At 40.4% G+C, this 19,479-nt stretch overlaps 1 long non-coding RNA gene across 1 annotated transcript; it reads right to left on the bottom strand.

The window, feature by feature from the left end:
* Positions 1 to 609: 609 nt before the first annotated feature.
* Positions 610 to 16,221, bottom strand: LOC113602878 (uncharacterized). Its single transcript, XR_003424408.2, has 4 exons — positions 15,654 to 16,221; positions 11,154 to 11,226; positions 2,847 to 2,930; positions 610 to 1,378 (listed from the first exon to the last, which is right to left on the bottom strand). It is a non-coding gene; the product is annotated as an uncharacterized LOC113602878 (long non-coding RNA).
* Between the last annotated feature and the right edge of the window lie 3,258 nt (positions 16,222 to 19,479).

The following is a 19,479-nucleotide window of genomic DNA, read 5'->3' as shown; positions in this document are numbered from 1 at the left end:
TGCCTAGTGCAGAGGTGGCACTCAATAAATATTTGTGTGATGGACAAACCAGGTACTTACTGTTAGTAGAGAAGATAACTCTGAATCAGAATAAAGTAAAAGAGAAGCTTAAAAGCATACCTAAAAACTTTCTGTAACCAAGAAGAGGGCCTTCAGGACATATTAATTATGTTGCTTGGGATGCAAGAACACTGAAGAAAGGTTAAGCTGACGATATGTTGTAAACAATAGCTAAGGTCTTCTGACTCTGAAATTCTTGATTACGTTATTGCCTATTTTATATATTTCTTTCAGTAATATTTGGAAGAGTAATATTTAGGAGGAAAAATTTTTTGGCCACTCACATAAAGATCTTCACCACCCTAGCAAATCCTTTGCTTGGGCTGTGGGCAATCCGACCCAAATGAGAAGCAGGTGGTGAATTAATTGTGTGATTTGCATTTCTGAGGGGGTGTATGTGCAGAGTTTTGCTTATACTGATCTAGAATTCTTTGTATTCAAATTTGCTTATATTTAAAGAAATAAAAGCCGAGATATTGGCCCGCTTTTGTCATAGTTGTAGTATAATCCACCGTAAAAATCACAATGTAATTTTCATTTTTCCCTTGGTTTAATGCCACTAAAGAAACCAGCTCTAAGTCTGAGGAAACAAATCTACTTTTAAGCATACCTGCATGCAAATGGCTCTGGAGTTGGCTTATCCTTTTACATAATAAATTAGAGAATTCTCTCTTTCAGTGCAATAGATGTATAGATTAATATACCAAGACGAGGCATATGGATACGTGGAATCAATGGAAGCCTGGTTAGAGATGACAAAGAGTTTCATGCTCGAGTGCTTTGCAGCCTAATTCAATAAAACAAAATGAAAGGCAAATGCTTGAGGAGCCGAAGAGAGGATCCTTATGAAAATATTAAAACTTCTGTGCAAAGAAAGTCACACATTCTCCTTTGATTTTGCTCTTAACATTGCAATATAACGAATGGGCCTCTTTTTTGGGGGGAAAGGAGCTTTGTGATTTTTAATAAAGCAACCAAAAGGAACCATTTCGAGTGTAGAAACCTACTCTGTGGTCTTTAACTGAAAAGTTAAACACACTGAAATAAAAACTAGATTTTCCCCCCATCAATTTGCAAAACTAAAGTAGAATTCAAACTGAAATGGCAACAGCGTGAAAAGCTATTTACGTGTCTGCAACCGTCTCTGATTCCATCCATTTGTTTTCCAGTCTTTGTTGTGATTCTGTGTTTCTCATGGATCTCCAGAGAGTTTCCGGCTTGAGGAGAGAATATCAATAGCCTGCATGCCCTCTAGGATATGCTTCCCTGCGACAATCACAGTGTTTCTGTGGATCAGATCTTCTATTTCTTTTAATAACTGTAGTAGAACAACAAAAATTATTCATTTTGGGGACACATAAAAATCAACAAAGCAATAATGTCTAAGTAAGGGTATAATTTTGCTTCCTTTTTGTGTGATAAGCTCAAAGGCAAAAAGTAAGAATCAATTGGTGTTTTTTCAGGTATCTCATAAATCCATAATTATATCACATGCATTTAAAAAATGAAGCAAAGAGCTAACAAATTGAACAGAACTTGTCAAATAGAATGTGGCCCAGCGCAGTGAAAAATAAATACTGGATTTTCTAACTGGGTCTGGATGGTCTGGTTTCTGATTGGAGTCCTGTCAGGAGACAGGTCACCTCTGATCAAGTCCCTAATTCCTCTGAACTCCATATTTCATATCCATGAAATGGGAATAACAATACGTGCTTGTCTCACCTCACAGGGCTGATGAAATATAAAATGACATGTATGCAAGTATTCAGAAAATATTGGGATGCTGTATTAATATAATGTGTTATTAAATTGTTAGAGGAGACGTAGTTTTCTTTAATATTCATACTATTCTCTAGGAACTCTGTCCAGAACATCCTACAGTGTTTGTAAGAGAAGAGTCCTTGCTTTCCAGATGTTCATTTTGAGTTCTAAAATACTTGCATGTATATGTATGTGAACGTTTATATTTTTCTGCTTTTTCCCTCTTTCTAACTTTCTAATCCCCATAGCCCTCCTGGCTTACTCCTGCTTATCATTGAAAATTGAAAATTCATTTCAGTGTTACTTCCTTCAAGAAACCTTCCCCTGGGGGCACCTGGGTGGCTCAGTCAGTTAATTGTCCGACTTTGGTGCAGGTCATGATCTCACGGGTTCGTGAGTTTAAGCCCTGCATTTGAGCCCCTGCTGTCAGCACAGAGCCCACTTTGGATCCTCTGTCCCCTCCTCTCCCTGCCTTTCCCTGACTCATGTGCTGGCACTCTCTCTCTCTCTCTCTCTTGTTCTCTCTCTCAAAAATAGATAAACATTAAAAAAAAAAAAAAAGAAAAAGAAACCTTTCCCCATCCCAAGGCTGGGGTGGTGCCCCACTACTGTGCTTTCAAAAACCCTGTAGTTTATCTTACACTGTATTTTCCACATATGTTTATGATTACTTTTCTGTCTCTTCTCTTGGATTGTGAGAATCTTGAGAGTGAACTCTGTGTTTTCATCATGTGAGTTCCCAATGCTTACCAGTGTTTTCACATAGTAGGCACTCAGATTTTGTTGTATTAGTAATTGCTGGTCTTACCATATACATGTGAAAGTACAAATGCTCCTATTCCAATGTGACGAGCCAGGGACCAAATAGATTTATCTATTGCCATAGTAAACTTAGTTCATTTTCTTTAGAAACTGTGATAGGCAGAATGGTTCCCCTGAGAATGTCCACATCCTAATCATGAAACCTGTGAGCACATTATGTAACGTGGTGGAAGGGATTTTGCAGGTGTGTTAAGGTTACATACCTTAAGGTAGGGGGATCATCCTGGATTATCTGCATGACCCCAATCTAATCCTATGGATCCTTGAAAGCAGAGAAGTTTCTTTGGCTGGAGGTAGAAGAGAAGCAGCAGAAGGAGAAATCAGTGAGAGTCCAAGGGCGAGAAGGACTTGTACTGTTGCTGACCCTGAGATGAAGGGGCTTTGTGCAAAGAACAAAGGGAGATCTATAGGGGCTGGGAAAGGTTTCTGGTTGACAGTCTGCAAGGAAGTGGGGACCTCAGCCCCACATCCACAAGGGACTGAATTATACCAACCAAGTGAATGCATCCAGAAGCAGATTCTCTTCCAGAGTCTCCAGATAAAGTGTTCGGGTTGGCCTACACTCGACTTCAGCCTTTTGAGACCCACAGCTGAGAAAGCAGTCTAATCTACTTGGACTTCTGACCTACAGAACTGTGAGATAATACATTTGTGTTGTTAAAAATCACAATATTTGTGGTAGTTGGTTAGGGTAGCAATTAAAAATAGAAAAATTAATTTACTAGCTCCAAAAGGTCAGATTTTGGAAATCTATCATAAAGGTGGAATGGTCTGGGTCTGCAAGAGATGATGTACATCCCCACAGAAAAGGTGCCCAGAGTTGATTCTTTGGAATGGCAACAGCAGCAGAGGTGGGTTCCAGGATTGGCCTGTGTTGCCACACCTGCCAAGTCCAGTACAGGCCAATCCAGGTGCTCCTGGAGATTTACTTAATTTCTTCCAGATTTGAAGCTGGTTGCAAGTTTGATTGGGTTGGCCAAGGCAGAGCAAGAGAGGTTGGAGAAATAGCAAAAGCTAGTTTGGAAATCCTTTTCCCTCATAATTATGAGTTATGATGATATTTCTTTCCTGTCTGTTAACTTCTAGAATTCCTCTTAAGAAACCTAATGTTGTTCTGATTCTTAATTCTTTATACATGTTATTTTTTTGCTCTGTGAAGGTTCTTTTGATCTTTTCTTCATCCCAGATATTCTGAAATTTAAAATGATGTACCTTGGAGTTGTTTCTTATTGTTTATTATGCTGGATAGTCAATAGGCCCTTTTCAAAATTTTTTTCAGTTCTGGGATATTTTCTTGTATTATTTCTTTGATAATTCTCTCCTCCCTTTTCTCTGTGTGGGGGGGGGGTGGGTAGGGGAAGGATTCTTTATGGAACTCTTACTGATAAAATATTAGAATACTAGATTGATTATGCAGATTTCTTGTCTTATTTTCCCTTTATTTGTTTATGTATCTATTTATTCTCTAATTTCTTCAACTTTGACTTCCAATTTTTCTATTTAAATTTAAAAATTTCTGGTGTCATTTTTTAAATTAAAAGATTTTTTCTTGTTTACATGTATATTTCCTTTATTATTATTATTTTTTAAGTTTACTTATTTATTTTGAGAGATAAAGAGAGAGATGGGGCAGAAAGAGAGGGAGAGAGGGAATCCCAAGCAGGCTTCATGCTGTCAGTATGGAGCTTGATATGGGGCTCAAACTCACAAACCATGAGCCCAAATCAAGATTTGGATGCTTAACCAACTGAGCCATCCAGGCACCTCTATTTCTTTTTTTTTTAAATATCATTCTTCATTTCTTTCTGGGATGTTATTGTTTTTCTTATTTCTTTGAGAATATTCTAGTTTTTTAAAAATTTTCTTCTGCACATTGTTTCTGTTTTCTCTGAACTGCCTCTCTTCAATTTGTTTTGGTTCCTCTTTTTCACATTACAGACTTTCCTCAAATGTATGGTGTCCTTGGTTGTCGGTTCATATTAAGTTGTAAGGTTTAAAAAAGTTGAGTCATAATTCTAGGCTCTTGGTGGGTTGGGCTGACTGGTCACTTTGATCAGGCAGGACTTGTAGGTCTTTTCTCTGTGGTTCTTCAACCTCTATAATGATGAACACTTGAATTTATGATTGGACCTGTACATCTGAATCATGGCTTTCTGGAAACCATGACTGGGGTATGACCATCCTCTTTATGGTGGTTAATAATCAGATGCTAAAGTCAGACTTACTGATTTTAAAGTTCTGCTGTCACTGCTGGTGGGAATGCAAACTCTGGAAAACAGTGTGGAGATTCCTCAAAAAATTAAAAATAGAACTACCCTACAATCCAGCAATGGCACTACTAGGTATTTATCCAAAGGACAGAGGTATGCTGATTTGAAGGGGCACATGCACCCCAATGTTTATCTTAGCACTAACGACAATAGCCAAAGTATGGAAAGAGACCAAATGTTCATCGACAGATGAATGGATAAAGAAGATGTGGTATATATATATATATATATAGAGAGAGAGAGAGAGAGAGGGAGAGAGAGAGAGAAAGAGTATTACTTGGCAATCAAAAAGAATGAAATCTTGCCATTTGCAACAACGTGGATGGAACTAAAGTGTATTATGCTAAGCGAAATTAGTCAGAGAAAGACAAACATCATATGACTTCACTCATATGAGGATTTTAAGATACGAAACAGATGAACATGAGGGAAGGGAAGAAAAAATAATATAAAAACAGGGGGACAAAACATAAGATACTCTTAAATACAAAGAACAAACAGAGGGGTGCTGGTGGGGTTTTGGGTGGGGAGATGGGCTAAATGGGTAGAGGCATGGGTAGTGTCCTCCTTAAGGAGGACACTTGTTGGGATGAGCACTGGGTGTTATATGTAGGGGATGAGTCACTGGATTCTACTCCTGAAATCGTTATTGCACTATATGCTAACTAACTTGGATGTAAATTTTTAAAAAATCAATAAATTTAAAAAGATATAAAGTTCTGCTCGGTCACTTTGAGTTGTTTTTACCTGTGCCCTCATTTTACAAATGAGGGCACTAACAGTATCTACTTTATGGGATAGTTGTTAGGGTTAAGTGATTAATATCTATAAAGTGCCTGAGGTATTTGAAACAATGAGTATTCAGTAAGTTACCCATTTTTATTGTCATTGTTGTCATTGTTATTAATCCAGTGTAATTCCCTGTTGTGCCTCATCCCTCCCTCCGTTGCCCTAGTATGTAGCTAGCTCCTCTGGTTCAGTGTTTCTAGAGTGGTAGCTTCCCACATTGTGACAAAGCAGAGGATGAGAAGAGTTGGGAAGGAGACCTTGGAAATACACCAGCTCCTTATCCTGACTTTTAATCAATTTTCTGGATCTTCATTCCCATGCCTTCTGAGATAACTGGTATCACCAATTCCCATGCCTTTCTGGGAGTTTAGAGGCACAAGCAGGTTTTCTCACCATTGGATTTCCCTCTAGAGGCACTTAATTTCCAGATTTCTCTGTCTGCTAACCTACCACCACTCGTCTATTCCACTGTGGTTTCTTGTGTACTAACTATGTCTCTTCTCCTGTTCTCTTTTCCTAGTGGGCTTACACCTTTTGTGTTCCTTTACTAATAGTCTAATTGGGTATGAAAAGGGAATGAAAATCAACTTATGTATTCAATTGGCCATGTTAACTACAAGGCCACTGGCCTCACCATCTATGAAATGAGGGGTTACAGTGGATAAACCTTTAGGCATTTTCCTCCACTAAAAATCTTTGCTCCTTTGTATGGTTTAGATTTAATGTAATTCCCAGCTGATCACAGCTAGGTTCTTTATCACTTATCTCACTCTCAGAATAGGAGTGATTATTTTTGCTTTTGTTGTTTTGAATCTCTTTGAGCAAGAGACCTGCGGTGTAGCAAATTATATCTTGTGTACAAATTAGAGTAAACTGAAAAACACAGGTGACTTTTGTTCCCGTCTGCATCACAAAGACCTTTTCAATACACCTGATTGATTGTAAAGAGAACCCCACACACAAGCAGATGCAAGCGACTGGGACTCTGCTGATGGTAATTTGGGTGCTATAATATTTATCATGCTGTGCTATTTGGCAAGTAGGAAGCTTTTAAACTTTTTGCTCTTTCAGAAAAAATCCTAAAAGAAGATGATACAAACATTTGAATTAGGAAGAAGTTTCCTTTTTATGGAGAATCACAGAGAATGTCTTGATAAATTGATGCAAGTCTTGTATTTAAGATGATTCAGGTCAGATTTTTGTCACTTGCATCCAGGAGAGTCTTTGACTTATCAAGGACAGTGGAGATGGAGAAGGGTTTGTTGTCTTTCTCTCTGCATCTCCACTACATGGCCTGACACTTTGTACTTACAGCCTCACTGTCTGTCACTGTTTGCTGTGGTCACTAGAATTAATGACCAGCTCTTATGTGTTCTATTTTGGAATCCAGGAGAGAAACTTCACAAGATAATATTTTTGAGAGGGGGGTTATATGGTGTTTGAAATAAATAACAGCCTCCTAGAGTTTGGTGCAATCCATTGCATATGATTTTTGTTTGTTTCAGTGCTATGGCATAGGGGATGGGGATACATTCCTCAGAAAGTTTTCAGTTAAAACAGGATAATATAATGAAAGTAAGGGAGACATTAACAATTTTTTCTCTCATACTCCCCATTACTTTGGACATAAAATCTGATTAAAGGTTTGTGGAAAAAAAGATTAATGTATCAATATTGACAATTTTGGGTTCATCAGTGATGAACCCCTCCCCCCCAAAATAATTCTCACCACATTCCCAATGGCTTTTTTATTATAGTAATTATGACATATACTGTTGGTTGACTCTCCAGCAACATGCCTTCCTTTATTCTTGCTACCACCCTAATTTTGTTCGGGTAGAAAGTGGCCATGCTCTTCAGGGACTTTGGGATCTTCCAGGACTCTGGTGTCCCAACTCCAGAACTGAATCCTGATTGGTCTTAGGCATCTATTGTTCTTTTATCTCCCTTGCCATTGATTGGCTTAGGACTGAGCATGGAATGTGATTTTGGCCAGTGAAATATGAGGCAAGTCTACAGACTGGCTTTTGGGAAGTTTATCTTTGTTCCTCACAAAGGACCCAGAGAAGGGCTTTGTGTGTGAATATGATGTTTGGTGCAGCTGCAGCCATTTTGCAGCTATGAGATGTTCTTAAGGACCTCACTGAGGATGGCAGAGTAGAAAGATGAAAAGAACCTGAATATTGATAATGTTGCCATGCTGCCTTGATTAATCCTGGGGCAATATCATCTTTAAACTCTGCATTCAGTGAAATCATAAATTTCCTTATCACTTAAGCCTTTTTTAGCTGGTTTTTCAGTTACTCATAGCTGAAATAATCCTGATACAGTAATAAAACAAATATAATGCTTTAACTCTTTGGACTAAAACTTTTCTTCTATTCTTTCTCCATATGTGAGAAAGGTATGAAGTGAAAAATAAAAATGAAGAATTGCAAATATTAAAGGATCACACAATGTCAGCACCAAAAGAGATTTTAACAAATTATTTAAAAAACACTTGTTGATATAGAATTGTAGATCCTGGGTATAGCAGAGAATAAGAGACACTGTCTCTGCTCTTTTGGAGATTATATTCTAGTGGGTCTTAGAGAATATTTGGTCTAATCTTATTATGTAGAAAGGGACAACTTTTATATCATTCAATGTTGGTGTAAATTTTTTTTTTGTTACTTAACAAAAGAGGGTAGATCCTATTAGAGGAAAGACTATATACATTTGTGGTTCTTTTTGCTTTTGAACATATAGCTAGCTGTTTTGCTTATCTGACTACCTGAAGGTTTTTGTTATCTAGGGTTTGGCTGGGACTGAGTCTGGGTATAAAGAGAGAAGAGAGCTGAATTTCTGTGCATAATACAGTAAGAGGAATTTAGAATTAGACTGTGTGTGTGTGTGTGTGCACGCGTGCATGTACATTTGCATACAATCGACACACACACATGAGAAACACCAAGATGGTCAGTGTCTAAGTGCTAACTGAAATAGAGAGGTCACAAACTCCCTGTGCCATGGTGGCCAAAAGGACTTTTAGGATGAGATGACCAGTATATAGTTTTAAGTTATTCGCTCTGTCATGCAGGGATATAACTCTTTGACGGTGACCTAGAAAACCTTAGCAAAAGTTTTGCTACACATCCACAGGCATTGTTCCCTTGTTGCTTCAGTGGGGAATCAGGGAGATAAAGGGTTGACCTCAACGCATAGAGCAGAGAACAGGGATTCAGCCGAGGCAGGAAATGGGAGAGAAATCAGCAGATGCAGGAACATATATCTCCTTCTTCCATTTTCCTCTCCCTGGGAATTTTGCAGACATTTTGAAGAGGTCTCTGCACTTAACAATGGGTATGGAATGGGATGTGACCTCTTTAATTTACATCATTTGGGACATCTGCATTAGGGTCTTACCACGCTGGTGGCTGCAGGATTCATCACACGAGTAATTATTCAATTACTGGGAATTGCCTTCCCCTGTAGAGAGTAAGCTCCTTGAGGGCAGGGACCATGTCTTTTTTATCAATAAAGTTCATATTGGGCAGTGGTTCAGCCCCTAAAATAAGTATCCAATTAATATTTATTAAATAGTTCCCTCCTAATAGGGAAAAACTATCATTTAAATACTCATAGCATCCCTTCTGCCCTCAGCTTGTGGTGCTACTTCCCTGAGGACAACTGTGTTTTGCCAGGCAGGCTCCTGGACCAGCACTTATTGCTTGTGGATGATGGGGAGACCAGACGAGTTGGGAGAAGCCAGCCAGGTTTACACTGGAAATATCAAAGAACTCCTGACAAGAGAAAAGTAGTGGATACAGACAGTGGGAGGGGAGACAGAGAAGACATTTTGTGGGAGTTGAGTTTGAGAGGTTTGGGGATCTTGGAGAGGGAAAAGAGGGTCTTTGAAGGCAGGTGCAAGGCATATGAATGCATATGATTCTTCTGTGGATAAAACTGGAAGGAAAAGCTGGTTTCAGTCAGCTTTTGTGGTGTGTGTGTGTTGTGTTACCAGTGTGATCTCTGGACAATTTTAATAGATTTCAGTAAAGATAAAAATTGCTTCTTGGTTAGTTCTGGCTGTATTTCTTTTCTTTTCTTTTTTAAAGATTTTATTTTTAAGCACTCTCTACACCCAACATGGGGCTCAAACTCACAACCCTGAGATCAAGAGTCACATGCTCTACCGACTGAGCCAACCAGATGCTCCCGGCTGCATTTCTTTGAATGAGACTCCAGACTAAGGCTGACTGCTGGGTAAGGAAGGCCAGCCTGGCTTTACATGGCATACACCTTCATGTAGGAAACTGGGTTTTACACTCTGGTATCCTCCACAGAGCTCCCAGGCACTCAGTAGGGACAGCAAATATTTGTTGCACGGAACTGAAATTGCAGTGATTAATCTAAGATTGCATGCTGTCCAATCTGGTAGCTAAATATGGGCAGAATTAGGACTAAGGCCTAAAATGCGGTATGTTCTTAGATCTTGTTCTTTAGTAGATTTAAAGAACAGTGTTAGAAAATGCAGTGAGAGAAGGACATTCCATTTTGGGACTATTCCAGAAATATGCATGAGGGTCATTTAGACTGACCTTATTTTCCATTTGAGTTAATCTGTGGGTAGCAAGTCACTCCCTGTTACCAGCCAGATCCTCCTGAGGATCTTAAAATATTCAAATTGGATTTTTTTTCAACCCTCTGAAACTCACAGAAAAGTCACATACTGGGCCAGAGTCTCAGTTCCGCCTCCCTGCTGGAACTCAGTACAACAGTGGCCTTCCTCCTTGTTGGGAATACATGCCTATGCTCTCTCTTTCTGCTGGATTAACTGGATTTAAACTAAATGGAATAAAATGTTTCATTTTTGAGAGTCCACTTTGCATTCTGTGGCTAGGAGAGAAAGCTCTTATTTCAATCTGGTGATAGGTGGGAGCTTCTTGAGAGAAACTAAGATTCCTAGAGTTTGCAAATGTCGTATACAGCTCAGTGCTGCATTCGGGGCAGGGGCGGCTCTGTTCTTACAGAGGCTACCCCAGAGACTTTCAGAGGGCCCGATGCTTCATTTAACAACCTCAGACAGGGGCCTGTGAGAGATCCAGTCCTATTCCTTAGCTTCCCGTTTCCATCTTTCTTACTTGGCACTTCTAGAAGGCTAATGAGAAACTGTCTGTGGCCACGTTAAGGTAGAAGGATAGTGCATTTCTTTTTTGTTCTTGCAGGTATTTTTAAAATCCTGGGCCCGATGCCACCTGTCAGGAAACACACACTCTGACATCTCTCACAAGTGCTGCAGGGAGGAGGCATGATGCCCAACAATGACCCGACAGGAGATGTGATCCCTCTGGAAGCTTCCAGACACTGTGCTCCTCATTGGGCTCAGGTGTTGAGTGTCAAGCAGATGAGCCTGAGGTTATTCAGGACCCTGTCAGGTCATTCAGAGGAACAAAACCACAACAAACTGACCGGAACCCTTGATGTCTGGAAGAAGTTCACTGCCTGTGCCAGCCAGGGGCTGTCCCACCACGTTCTTGTCGGCCTGAAAGAAAAGAAAGGAGGAACTCAGGATTCCAAACTAATGGCCTTGTGTTGGAAGCTGCTTGGGAGTATGAGAAATGCAGATAAAAAGAGGCACTAAGATGCACAGGTATGTGTTTGGAGAAGTGGTTATACAGCCTCGGCGTGGAGAGTCCCTGCTGCCAGACGAGCGATGTGGTCTGCGTTTGTATCTTCAGTGTGAAGCTGGCCCAAGGCTCAAGGGACCCATTCACTACACGTGGTCTCCCGCCCATGCACCTGTGGGAATATGTGTGCTTGGGGTTAATGGCTTTGGGGACGTAGCCTGGGTTTACAGTGTGGGCCATGAAATGGCCAGACAAATGCCTATCATCACAGACTTGGAAGAAATTCTATGAAGAATCTGAAGTTGTCTCAGAAGTTGCTTAAACCTAGATGCCTTGTCTAAATTAAAAAATACGGCATGCACACGCACACATGCGCACACACATGCACACACACACTTCCCTCAGGGGCAGTGCATCTTTAGTTATTTGTTTTCCATCCATTCCAAAAGGGAAGAGAATACCAGATAGATGGGATGAATCAAATGGGATTATTTTAAAATGCATTCTCCCTCCCCTTCTGCAGGGGATTGAGGAGGATTACATGCAGCTTTTGTGAAATGTCTGTGCTCCTCTCTGGGAAAGGAACTGTAAATGTCAAGTCGTCAGTCTCCGTGACAACAACTCACACAGGTACAGGGCAGACTGGCAGGGAGGGAAGAGCATGGCCAGCCCGTGCACCAGTGTCACCTGCGTTTGTAGAGACCAATGCCCCAGCAGTCCAGTGTAGCCAACAGATGGAGAGGCAAAGACAGTTAGGGATGCAGAATGGATGGGGGGGCCTGGTGACACCCCAGGGATACAGACCACCCGGCAGAGGGAGCGTGCAACAGAAGCAGCAGGCTTAGCAGGTGCAGCCCCCATCACTTCGCCAACCCAAATCCCAGGGGCCTCGTAGGCACTTGGTGTTAACTGAGCTTCTTAAACCCTGATGTGCACGTGAACCACCTGGCGATCTTGTTAAAGTGAAATTTCTGATTCAGTAGATTGAGGGATAGGACCCAACACGCTACATTTCTACAAAACTCCTGGATGATGCCGATGCTGCTGGCCCAGACACCGTGCCCAAGGTGTGAAGAGAATTTCAGGTCACAGGTGTGCTTCAGGTAGCACAGCTTCAATAGAATCAAATTCTGTACAAAGATATGCAAATACAGTGAAGTCACACTTAACCTCACTAACATTTGGAGGAAATTGTCCAGGTAACTCCTAAATCTTTTGTATTTGAAATGCTTCGTCTGATGAAAGATTCTCTTTCTATAGCTGACAGCTGATGTGGGGCTGTTCACGTCTATATTAAGATGGCCTAGCAATTCCTCAACAGACACCAGCTGAGGGAAGGAGTATGCTGGGTGGCAGGGGAGGCGAACTTGGCAGGCACATTGGCCAAGGACCGTCGGTAACATACACTGCCCACATGTGCATAGTTGGGAGCTGGGTTTTGCAATGGATTCTTCTCTGGTTGAGCGAGAGAAGGGAAATTAACACAGGGCTCTTAAGTTCTCCTTGCTCTCCTTGGTTTCCCAAAAGAAAAAGAAATTAAATAGGTAGGAAGAAATGGAAAATGACAGGAAGAGAATGAAAGTCAAAAGACTGCTTGGGTTTCTATTTTTACTTTTTATTTTTGAGAGGAGAGAAGAATAAACTCCCAAGGATGAATCAAGAAGAAGAACATTTAAAAAAAAAAACAAAGAAAAGAAATGTGTGATGAAGAGAGGAAGGAAATCTCCTTGGTAGATAAAACAGATTTGCCAAATATATTACATTCATTAAGATTTTTCTTTGCTTATAATGTGTGCTTTTTGGAAGCTTTTCTTAGCATTAACGGACACTCTGGGAGAGGAGAAAGTTGGCAGAGAGAAGCCTGGCAAATATATAAATAAGCTTTGGAGGCTTCAGAAGTTTCATATCCCACAATAGAACGTTCTCCAGGCTGGGCAAACTTTTTCTTACTTAAACAAATGCTTTGAAAGACAAAGATTTCATATCGTCAGTGGAACATTCAGACTAATAATTGCCTTTGTTCTTCCTGCCTTGAAGTCTCAACAGCCAGCAGATTTATGATTCACTTTCGGCAATAAGCTCCTTCAAATAAATATCACTTTCCCAGGCTGCAAATTGAGTTTTTGCAAACACAGAGATCGACTTCACTAAGAGGAACTAAGTTTTCTTGTGGTGTATGTATATACGATTAGGAAACACTGCTTTCTTCCCCTATTCTGTAAAACAATGGATTAGAAAACTATGTTAAAAAATAGCCGTTTTTAATGCTTGATGTACTATCAGTGAGATTTTGTAGAAACTTTTGTTGGGGGAGCAGGAGGTGGAGTGGGAAGGGGACAGAGGCAGTTTCACTTTTCTCTTAGGTTTGTGGACCTCAGAAATTTTGTGTAAAGTCTGAGGTTGTGTTTAAACTGGTTTACTTTGTAGTTGGGGCAAGATAATTTCAAAAATTTTAAAGTAAAAGAAATAATGCAAGCAAGTATAAGTGTAAGAGTTAAATCGAGGCTTATAGACTCTGACTGTTGGAATCAAGACCCTTTCAGAGCTACCAGCCTTCTCCCAGTGCTCTTTAGCTTCCAGTACTAACTCAATGGACATTATTGGATTCCTTAAATATGCCAGGCAGTAGGGGTGCCAAGGGAGGTGAGACATGATGCTGATACCCACATAGATACCTTTAAGAACAAAGTAGAAGAATCAGAGTAAGCTATGGGAGTACAAAGGATGCCCAACCTGGGGTGTGGAGGAGGATGTCAGACCCCCAGAGTCTTGTATCACTTGGGAGTGTGGCAGTCACCTAGATCCTTGTCCACATGCATTAAGCCAGATATAAGGCAACCGAGCCTCTTTCAGTAGACTGATGACACCGTTTCTTTGGCCTGTCCCCATGACACTGCTCCTAGTTGTATTTGGATTGCATTCTCTGTCCCTTCCCCAGTTTGAACTTTGTGTGGTACCTGCTGCCTTAATGATAATGATCCTTTCTGGAGAACTTAAAAGTGCCAGACATCATGGTGCTAGCCACTTTCAAATATATTATTTTCCTGATACAGGTATTATTGCCATATTATAGAGGAGGAAATGGAAGTTGACAAAATTTAACCAAATCGCTCAAGATCACACAACTGGTAGTTGCTGGAACATGGATTAATTAATTTATTATTATTATTTTTTTAATTTTTTTTTTCAACGTTTATTTATTTTTGGGACAGAGAGAGACAGAGCATGAACGGGGGAGGGGCAGAGAGAGAGGGAGACACAGAATCGGAAACAGGCTCCAGGCTCTGAGCCATCAGCCCAGAGCCTGACGCGGGGCTCGAACTCACGGACCGCGAGATCATGACCTGGCTGAAGTCGGACGCTTAACCGACTGCGCCACCCAGGCGCCCCATTATTATTATTTTTTAATGTAAGCTCTATACCTAACAGAGATCTTAAACTCATGACCCCAAGATCAAGAGTCACATGCTCTACCAACTGAGCCAGCCAGGTGCCCCTACAACATGGATTTAAACCCGAGTCTGTCTGATCCAGAACCTGTAGTTTTGACCATTAGTAACAACAATAACAGTTTAACACTTTCTGGACTTTATGTGCCAGGCACATAGTTCTTATTGTGATTTAATTTGCTTAATCTTCACATGAATCCTGTGAGAGTATCAGTGTTTTTATTATTTCTATCTTACAAATGAGGAAATGAGGCTCATCTGTGACTAACTTGTCCAAAGTCACACAGCTGGTAAGGCAGGGAGCCTGGATCAAAGCTCAGATAGGCTGGCGCCAGAACCAGTACCCTTACCCACTATGCTCCCCTACCTATGTGCCCAGACCCTACATGGGTCTATTCCCTTCTTTAAGTTCTGAATAGAGACTTTGGTTCCCCTACGTGGACTTTTCAACTTGTTTCCTTCCTTTGATATGTTAGACCCATCATCACATCTACAATTTCTAGTCTAAGTATCTGTGTCTGTTTCTTCACTTTTCCTCGAACAGGTACTGCACATCTATGTGTTCCAGGCACTGTACTGTGCAGTTGGGAGCTGCAGATCAATACCCAGAAATATTTATTTAGAGGAATGATGGACCCTTTTCTGGAGCCAATCACAATCCAGTGGGGAGACAGACAAGTCAGCAAAGCGTTCCAGTGCCATATAACAAACGCTGTGATGGAGGAAAGTGTGAGTGCTCAGGTAACCTCAGAGAAGGGAGGGCCTACCTCTGGGCAAGGTGAGGTGACCCCTCACAAGAGGCATTATTTGAAAAGAATCTTTAAAAAGCAGGAGTTGATGAGGCAAATGAGGGACGGAGAAACAGATCTTAATTTAAGTCAGAGTTTTCTTACCTTCTTGCATTGTAGGGTTGGAAGATGTTAGTGGCTTGTTGGTACCTCAGGAATCAATAAGTATAAAAGTCTGCATAATAATAATAGATAACACTTGTTAAGAGCCTTCGAGAGGCCAGGCAAAGTTTTGAGTCTTTACATGCATTATCTAGTCCAATCCTCACAGCCACACTTTGACATAGATGCCATTACTATTTCCAGATTCCACACAGGACTCACGGGGTCCCGGGGAAGGAAAAGATTCCTTTTGCATTGATTCTGCTCTGGTTCCAGGAAAGGGATGGAGACATTTCTTAGGCATTGTGCACAGACCAACAAAACTTGATGGACTAGGGGCTTGTTTAAAATGCAGATGCTGGACAGAGAACAACAGAATCAGAATCACTCTTCCGTGCTCTGCCGGTGATTTGGGAGCACACCAAACACTGAACTACGCCCCTAGGTGGTGAGCACTGAGCATGTAGGAAAATCTGTTTCCTAGTTAACTTCTTTGTGATCTCATTGGCCATTTACTAAAAGAACCAGCTCAGAGAGTTCTAGAGGGGCTGGTATTTCCCTAGGAGATGGAGTTTCCCTATCCCCTTTAGTCTTACATATATATTCCAAAGAAGATATTATGTATTTTTAGAAATTTTTTGGATATGATTCCTGGCATTGCAACAATAATTTCCAGAAACTGAAGATATGTTTCAACAGATGCTAAGGATACATTGCTCTTTTCATAAGAGAACTGGCTCATTCAGTGATGTTGAAAAATCAGATGATTTTTCTCTTTAGGTCACATCAGGAGCTGGTGGTTATATCAAGAGGGTTTTAGTCTTCATGGTTGATTGGAATGTTCAAGCACAGAGGGTACTTGTCTGTCTCTCCCCTCTCAATGGGAGGAAGATCATGAAGGAGAGACTATTGATAAGAGGAAAGTACAGCTCTCCAGTGGTGGAGACCATAGTCTCTTCTCTCAAACATAATCAGTTTCTCTTATTTTAAAGGATGTAGAGGTTATGGACTTTGGGATCATACAACAGCAAGGATGGGCTAAATGAGTATACAGTTCAGTGTTATTTAAGTACATTCGTATTGTTACCACAATAATAGAAAAAGTAAAAAAAAATGGGCTAAATGAATCAAATCTCCAGTTTTTTTTAGTTCATGGTAGCTGAGCCCTTGACAATTCAAACTGTTACAATTATGAACATTCAATGCAAGTGAAGAGTTGGGATGTGATATAAAGGCACAAGGGATTAACAAAGGACTGTTAAATACTCTGCATCTCCCTCTTTTCCAAAGCACCATGTGGAAACAGGTGCATGAGATGGTCTCTTTGATGACTATTTAAGTGCAGTTTTCACTACTGTATTCAGGTTTCCAATAACCATTTACAGAAGAACAGGATCTTAATTCCTAACAGGTTTTCATGTATTCAGTCTGACTCTGAATCTAATTTATACAGGTTGGAGAGATTTGGAGGAACAGAGAATGAGATGCCAAATGTAAGAATATGCTTTATTTGTAAATGTTCATCCATCTGTTTAGTACTGACTGTAAAACCACAATGAGATAAACAATAATAGATGAGCAAAATAGGGCCTTGTGTTCACAATCATTCTGTCTAGCATGTGATCAAATAAGCATAATTTGCTTTGCAGAATGGTTGTCAGGTTAAAGTGCTGTACTTGCTGTGGGAGGGCTTTGAAAAGTGTAGATGGGCAGTTTGCTGTCAGGGCTAGAGAGAGACTGGAGAATGGCAGTGGAAAATGTTTTGCAGTGATAAAGAATTCATTCAACAACCATTTATTTAATGGGTATCTACTGTGAGCTAATAGCCTGTATTAAAGCTTGAAATAATATAAGAAGATAAGTATAATTTCAATTGTATTGGAATATACAATCCTCAAGACGGAGAAAATTAATTCTAGGATTGTAATAAGACTTGATAACTGCTATGTTTATGCTGTATAACAAACCGCCCCCAAAATCAGTGGCTTAGAACGGTAATCATTTGTCATTTCTCAGTATCTGCAGATTGGCTGACCTAGGCTGAGCAGCTCTTCAGGTCTTTTCTGGACTTGCTAACATGTCCATGGGTCACCTGGGGAACAGATGATCTAGTCTGGGCTTGGTTGATGAAGATTCTCTGGGTAGCTCTGCTCTGTGTATCTCTTATCCTCACCCTGGGATCAGCATATGGCAACAGTGATGAAAGCAAGTGGAAATACACAAGACCTCTTAAGGCCTATGAGCAGAACTGGCACACGTTACCTCTGCCTCAATCTATTGGCCAAAGAAAGGCACAAAGAAAGGAGTTGTTCTGGGCAGGAGAAACAGCCAGTGTGTAGTTCTAGAGGCATGGCAGGTTTGAGGGACTGAAAGAAGGCCAGAGTGGATGGATAGAAGAGAACAATGGTGGGAAGAAATGAGAAAGGTAGGATCAGATAGGGAAAAGTCTTATCCACCATATTAATAACTGACTTTGGAGTTTCTCTGAAGGGCCTTCAGAGCCAGTGAGGGGTTTTGATATTATGGTTATTATTTGCCAGTCGTCATTGACCCCTACTCTAGATTTAAGGGGGAATGTCATTCCTCCAGTTTGCAATCGCATAAGCAACAAAGTGCACCTTCCCCAATATTTTGATTAGATTTTCCCATTATTTGTCCAATATATTTCCATTCCCTTAGGACCTCTGATTAATGTCTCTGAACAATCCCACTTTGTTTTAATTAGTGCAAATATTTTAAGTTCAGCATATTAATTCCTCTTGCAGGAAAAGCATTCTGTTTGAGAATCATCATAAATCATTAAAAAAATGAATTGGCTAGTGAGAGAAAGGCCATTTCCCAGCAAATACTGGCAGTCTATTTTGTTAAGGGGTGAAACTCTAGGTGCTGGAAATAGCTTCTGACCTGCTCAGACCTTTGACCCGTTCAAAGCAAAGAAGTATCTTTCTTCTTCTGTCATTCCTCAGGGTCTTTAATCCTTTGAAGTATTTTAAGGAGGCATCATGGCAGAACTAGAAGAACTGGATTTTACTCTCAACATTGCTCCTGACTGCTTGGGTGACCTTGGGTAACTCACTTATTTCCATTGGATTTCAACATTTTTGTTCATAAAAGGGGTGTGTAAATGTTCCCCCAGAATCTTTCCAGTTCTCAAATTCTCCAGTTTTTGGGTTATGCTCTGAGCATAATGGTAATACCACGAACGGAGATTTATAGTTTTCAGTTCCAGAGACTGCCTGAAGTACCCTTTGCATTGTACAAAGTCAAGAGTTGGGAAGATGCATTAAAGATGAAGGAGAAGGAAGTCAGGAAAAGGACATTTGCATGCATGTAGGCAATAAATGAATTTGTTATGAGTTAAGACATCTGCCAAGAAGCATTAATGAGAACAGCGGTGGCTGCTTGATCACCTGTGTGCCAGATTAAGGGCAGTATTATATAATACACTAGCAACTAGAATTATGCTAAGAATCCTGTGGTTTTTATTTATTTAGTTATTTGTTTTACTATTTTGTATGTATCCTTTACCTTAACTCTTGAGATTCATGGCTATATAATTTTATCTGAATATTTTCTAAATTCAACGATTCGTTGACTAGCAAGGAAAGCACCCCACCTCCAGCCAAGATCCATGAGTGTTGCGGCTACCATGAGTCAAATTCAATTTCAAAATTTAAATTTACATTGAGGCTAAACTTATTTGGTCTCCTGGATAGCAGCTGTATCTGGGAGTCTCTTGGTTCAGTATTTGATGTGCTTGTAATTGCTGTTTACTTACCCCCATCTCCAAGACACAAGAATTTTCACAGAACTGAGCGTGAAAGGGAAA

The sequence above is a fragment of the Acinonyx jubatus genome, chromosome B4, assembly GCF_027475565.1.
Source record: "Acinonyx jubatus isolate Ajub_Pintada_27869175 chromosome B4, VMU_Ajub_asm_v1.0, whole genome shotgun sequence".
Classification (NCBI taxonomy): domain Eukaryota; kingdom Metazoa; phylum Chordata; class Mammalia; order Carnivora; family Felidae; genus Acinonyx; species Acinonyx jubatus.
This window is presented reverse-complemented; position numbering and strand designations above follow the sequence as displayed.